Here is a 6003-nt window from a genome sequence, read left to right on the forward strand (position 1 = left end):
AGTTCGGTCTTTTTGCATCAATCTTGACACTTTATTTTTAATTCTGGACGTGATTATATCTACGTTTTGTGCTTTGATCTATGATTTTCAACTTCGCTAATGTATAAAGCCCTGAGGAATCCAGCTTTATGATCTGCTTTCTAATAAATCGTGTCTGTAGGCTAATACATTCCTACTGAGCATGTATTTTTTAGTCTTTTGTTTTATTCTGGACTACATGGGAAGCCGTCGCAATAGTCCCTGTAAGCATGTTATGAGAAATCCGGTTGATTTAGGGATACAATTTGCATTCCAATCGTCATAATTCCTCTAGTTCCTCAGTATTTCCTCGATAATAAATGTGAATACGGAACGGACTTATCGAGTCCAGTGCCATCATTATGTTTTCAAAGCAAGTATGCAAGCACAGTCTGGAATTATTTGGATTTTAGCGGCGCTCGATACACCTATGTTAAACAGTCGCCCTCATCATCGAAATTAAGGTAAAGTTGGTTAATCAGGGAAAGCGGGGCTTTGAAGTGAAAATGCTGAGTTTTCAATAAGCACAATTTGAGGCAACCCATTCTCTCGTTCTTCTGTTGCAAAAATTAGACTGCCCCATCATTGCATTCTCTTCGCTTACTTCCGGATAAAGATGCTGCAGCCGTCGAGTGAGCATGAATTAAATGGTCACTACTCATTTTGAGCCATTCAATCAGATAATACTACCACTACTGGGCTTCACCGGTAGCGTAGACTCATGTTACCACTTGAGAAAGATGCGAAATGTCTACGTTCGGACGGGAGGCGGAAGGAAAGGATGATAGACAGTGATTGTGGTATGGGACAAAGAAGCATAATCGTGGCGCAGTTGTAATAGTTCCTTGTGGTCCCACGGCCTCTACGGTCACCTGATAGAATAACGCCTACTGACCTCCAAGAAGTTTGAAAAAATTGTCATTTAATGCTCAGTTTTCCGATTTGGTTTGATAAATATTCAAAGAGGGAATCAGGGACGAATGTCTTTTAGTATTGCAAAATTCTGCAAAAATCTTGATATGCAAATCGCAAATTCTTCATATTTACCCTGTAACATCTCATTTCATTCCAGGTAGGTAAATCCTTTGGGTCATTTTAAATGTGCATCTGGTTTGACCCCGAGTGAAAATTTGCCATCTGGGACAACCACGTGGAATCAGAGGGAAAGCTTTAGGGAATTTGAGAAGGGAAATGATAATCTTCGCAACTATAGTCAATGATTCCATTTCCGTCTCAATTGAATGCAAAAGAGCATAATAAGTTAGTTAAGTACGGTGAAATGATCCTCACTTGAGTCGTCGATAGAGCTAATCCTAACTTATTGCCACCACCTCTTCCTGTAACAATTACACGAATAGGGAACACACGGTTTATTGCAGAATACAACAATACTTTTTAACCGTTGTGCTGCTCGTCAGGCACAATGGGAGGCAGATTCCAGGTGCACGCAATGCCAGTGGAATGCATTCATGTGCTTCGTACTATTTATAACTTAGGCATTTGAAAGGCCTCGCGTGCATATTTCCACTGAACTAAATCATCCTTTATAGGGTTGATTAGCAGGAGCACTCATCCATTTAACATAGACATGCCACTCAGCGGGACTATGCTTGTATGCTAAGAGTTTCCCTGATTGCAAAATTCTACCTCAAAGGCGTTAAGCACCTTGGTGGGTCACTTTTTGTTTGGAGACAAAAACAGTGTTCCTCAACGTTCTTACGGATGATTAGGATAATCACATGCTTGCGATAAAGTGGGCGTAACCCTCTGCTCCTCGTTACTCTAAATAGCATGACTGGGTAATGAGGGTACACATGCACCTTGGTCGCAGTTGCAAAGCAAAACTGTCGGGGATTCTATCGGAATGTCACTCCCGAATGTGGCGAAGTTGGAGCTGACACGCTTTGTATACACATGGACAAGGAGTATTGGGTGGCTCGATAATATTTGATTTTGAAACCGGCAATTGTATGCGCTTAGTCAGAAAACTGACAAGTCTTGATCAGAGCAATAGCTTCGTACTAATCATAAAATTTGTCCCTCAAATGTCAAGATCTATGCTGCATTATTAACCTGTGCAATCCGGCTACTACGCCATAACCAAATCATTCCTAGCATTTTTAAAGATATCATCCCCTATGAGAGACAAATTCTGTTCACACATTCGTACTAATACCTATAAGTTTATGAGGGATTCGTACAATTTGTAAAAGTAGCAAACAATCCTACTAAATGGTAATCTGGATCCTACTTTCAACCTCATTTTGTTTGTGACTTCGAAAATGTGCACTTATAAAGTCGCTAGGGTAATGAAATTGGTGACTTATAATTGCATTTGATAAGGGCTATTCCGAAAATGGGTCTGCAGATGTAGTGAAGACTCCGTTTCAGCATTCAACACGTACATGCATGCACACAGTTTCCGGCATCGCACACTGGCGCGGTGGCTAGCGCAGCAACCCACGTCTTGATAATGAACCATCACAGCCATCTTGCTGCAGGCGATGGCAATGGAACCTTCAATTAGTCAATCAGGCAGGATAAGTGGCAATGTTTCTGGTGGTTTTTGCTCGCCACCTACTCATCTGTTTCGGGGTGGCAGGCACCTCCTTTGTAAACACAAAACTCAACAAAATTTGTACATCTGGCTTTTCATCCACTTCACTAATACCCCGATTTCGGAGTAGTAATTGAAATTCGCCTGCATATTTTGTGTCAGACAATTTTGCGAAGAAAAAAGTAAGTTATTCTTTTTCTTCCGAAATATGTCACATCAACGGTTGCCCCCTAGTGTTCTTTTGTTTTATGCTGGAAAATTGAGCCATCTGTCGCACCAAGAGCAGCCACTTCAGGACTTGGCACCAGGGGCTTATAACTACTTGTCAGCGATGTAAAGGTGAAAGGACATCCACTTATGGAAATGTTTAAGGGTCAGACTATTCCGCTTGATGCATCCACCCCAAGAGGATCTCTAAGTACTACGGCTCTGGACTAAGCATTTTTACAAGCATGAGCCTCTGTTTACGGGGTGAATTTTATGTACTGTTTTTGATGACATACTTGTCAAAAACAGCTTTTCATGAATAAATTGCTTCTGTTTCATTTTCTGCATAAACAACAGATGGATAAAAATGTACTTTGCAAAACCAACGCATTCACTTTCGATATGTTAGAATGAAGTGATTTTGAAGCGCTTATTTCTTTTCTAAGAAAGAAGACTTTTATTTTAATAGATCAATTCCCTCTTCTATGAAATGCACCCCATCCAGATTGAGCAATAAGGTGCCTTGCTAGTGTTTCCCTTGACTCATTTTTTATTAAATGCCTACAACTTCACTGCTCTGGTCCCAGTTGAGCGGCCGAAACATAAGTTAAAGACACACCTCTTAATCGCCTACGGCATTTATTAATACCAGATTCATTGCCGCGATCATTGTTTTTCTTTGCTGATTTTTTCAGTCGTCGCTACAATTCCTCTTTCTGTGTTAAATAGATTATTTCAACACTACCAAGCCAGTTTTCCCAATCATGGTATTTAGAGCTGCTCCTTTTTCTTCTGTGCGATTTAAATACTGCCACGTGGGGTTTGGTGCTTCAGCGCCAGGTGTCATCGGATGGAAATTTTAAGCAGCCTTCCCAAAGTAAATACTTAAACAAACGGCAACCAATGCAGAAGACATCCATTCACAATGTCGATTCAATTGAGTAGGGCAATGTTGTTTTAGTTATATGAAAAGCCAGACGCTAGTCCAAAAGTAATTCACCACTTACAATTGAAGTTCAATTCGCCGGCAAAGCGGATATTCACTGTCAAGGCAGCGGTGACTGAGGTCTTAATTTTGTGGCAGTGACCCAGGTAGAAAGCTTGACGAGTTTGGCAGACAACAAAAGTGTGTTAAATAAAATTCGAAAAAAATTTAATTAACTTTATTTTATGTAAGGACAAAGGGTACTTGAATTAACAGACGTGCTTTACTAATTCATTAGGCATGGGGGTCCATGATGCTAGTGTAGGCGCAATGTTTTCCGTTTATTAGCACAGGTTGCCATACATACGTCACGAGGGCGTCTATCATTACTTCAGTTGTCTTGTTCCAGAAATTATGTTGCTAAATATTTTCTACTTGTAAAAAGCTTGGAATAACGTAATTTGCAACCAGCACTGTTATCAAAGCATAAGATGTTTAAGACATCCATTCCCGACACCTGATGAGCATCCGGTTTTTGATAAGTTTGACATTGTATAGAATGCTAGCATTAATTGAAGAGCTAAACCGACTATGTAACCAAGAACGCGAACTATCAAACAAGTCTGCCTGATCTCAGTTCTGCTAAAACTGGTCATTTAACAGGTTATGTACCTATTTCAAAGTGATTCAGAGTTCTAGCCTGGATTCCATAAAAACTTAATGCTCAATATCGGCTTAACGAATAATAGTCAAGGCTTTTCATGCTCTCTATGAAGGTTGAAAACTACAGCGATGTAGCTAGTTAACTCAAGGAATCTTTCATTACAGTCCAGCAGAGATCTGCCTGCCCATTAAACTGCAGTTTAAATTTTGAATTACTGGTACATTTTGCCAAATAAATTTACTGTTCAAATTCACATGGCCGTCAACCAACCCCATTCGCAAAGAATATTAAGCAATCAGCAAATACTTCTCCATCCTCCACCGGTGCTACCTCCAGTCACACGTGACCGTATTGTGCTAAAAAAAGCCCTCCATTCAGCACGCTCTTGCGACTACTTGATCGACCCATACTCCACGCCTTTGTGCCTCGATAAGGTCTCACCACAGATCTACAAACAGTCAGGTTTCCTACTCACACAATAGCGAGGGAACGGAATTGGTTCTTACTTAATAAATTTGCCCCTTTATTTAGGCGTGGGAAACTGAAGGCCATGCTTCATCAAAAGACAACTGACTTGAATACGGATTCATGGTCAGCAAAAAAAAAAACGAAAAATGGCGTAAAATCGCAGTGTTCTTATTCACCGCTGCCGCTATTTCAACAGTCTAAGATAATCTTTTTAAACATGTAACATGGATTGACAAATTCAATTTTATAGGTAACAAGGCGAAAAGTGTCAACAACAGACTAGCACAATTCCTCAAAACAATAAATATTGTTCAATGCTTTAGTCACTTCTGGGAATGTAAATTTTAATACCTCACTTGATCGGGTTTCAATTATGTTGCTGTTTGAATAGGGATGCTTTAAATCGGACTGGGGATCTAAATTAAGAAGTTGGACAATTTTGATTCGATATACCAAAGACACTATATTTTGGTAAATTGTACACCAGCAAACACCATTTTTAATATGTCTAGGGTCTAAAATACTAACTGCTGCCAATCTGACATGCAGCCTTCTCTCACTCATTAAGGGAGTCTTCGGTGGACGATCTACGCCGCTCTAATCGGGCTATAAAGTGGGTGATAGTTGCATCATCTGCAATTCTGTGATTCTACTTTTCGCATAAAATGGTAAATTGCAATTACCGTGTCAGGTTTCGGTGCATTGAGGCTACGTGGATTTTAATCAAGATGATGCATTCCCTTTTCACTCCTCAAGGAAAGCACATAGCATATTAATAGAAAATGAATTTTTTTGTCCTCGCTTTATTTAAATAACATGTCATATGCGTCATGCCAGACCTCCCATAATGTTAACAGCACGGACTTTCCATTGCCGAAGTGGTTCACGAGCCGAGAGCCCATTGACAGACTCTGGGCTGAAACGCAGCATTTCTCCACTGCCTTACACCCGCTCGAAATCACCCTTCACTAGCAATATCAAAATTTGATTACTTTCTTAATAAATTAAAAAAAATAACTCACAGTCAAATCTTCAAAGTTACGTCTAGCTTGATTCTTTTGCAAGTACATAGGGCCTGCTTTGTGCGGGGTCAATCCACAGTTTGCGCTCATAGGCTTCTATAATAAAGTGGGTGTTCTTGCCTGGAAATTGTTGCCGCATGCC

The sequence above is a fragment of the Echinococcus granulosus genome (assembly GCF_000524195.1).
Source record: "Echinococcus granulosus chromosome Unknown EG_S00031, whole genome shotgun sequence".
In the NCBI taxonomy this organism is placed as follows: domain Eukaryota; kingdom Metazoa; phylum Platyhelminthes; class Cestoda; order Cyclophyllidea; family Taeniidae; genus Echinococcus; species Echinococcus granulosus.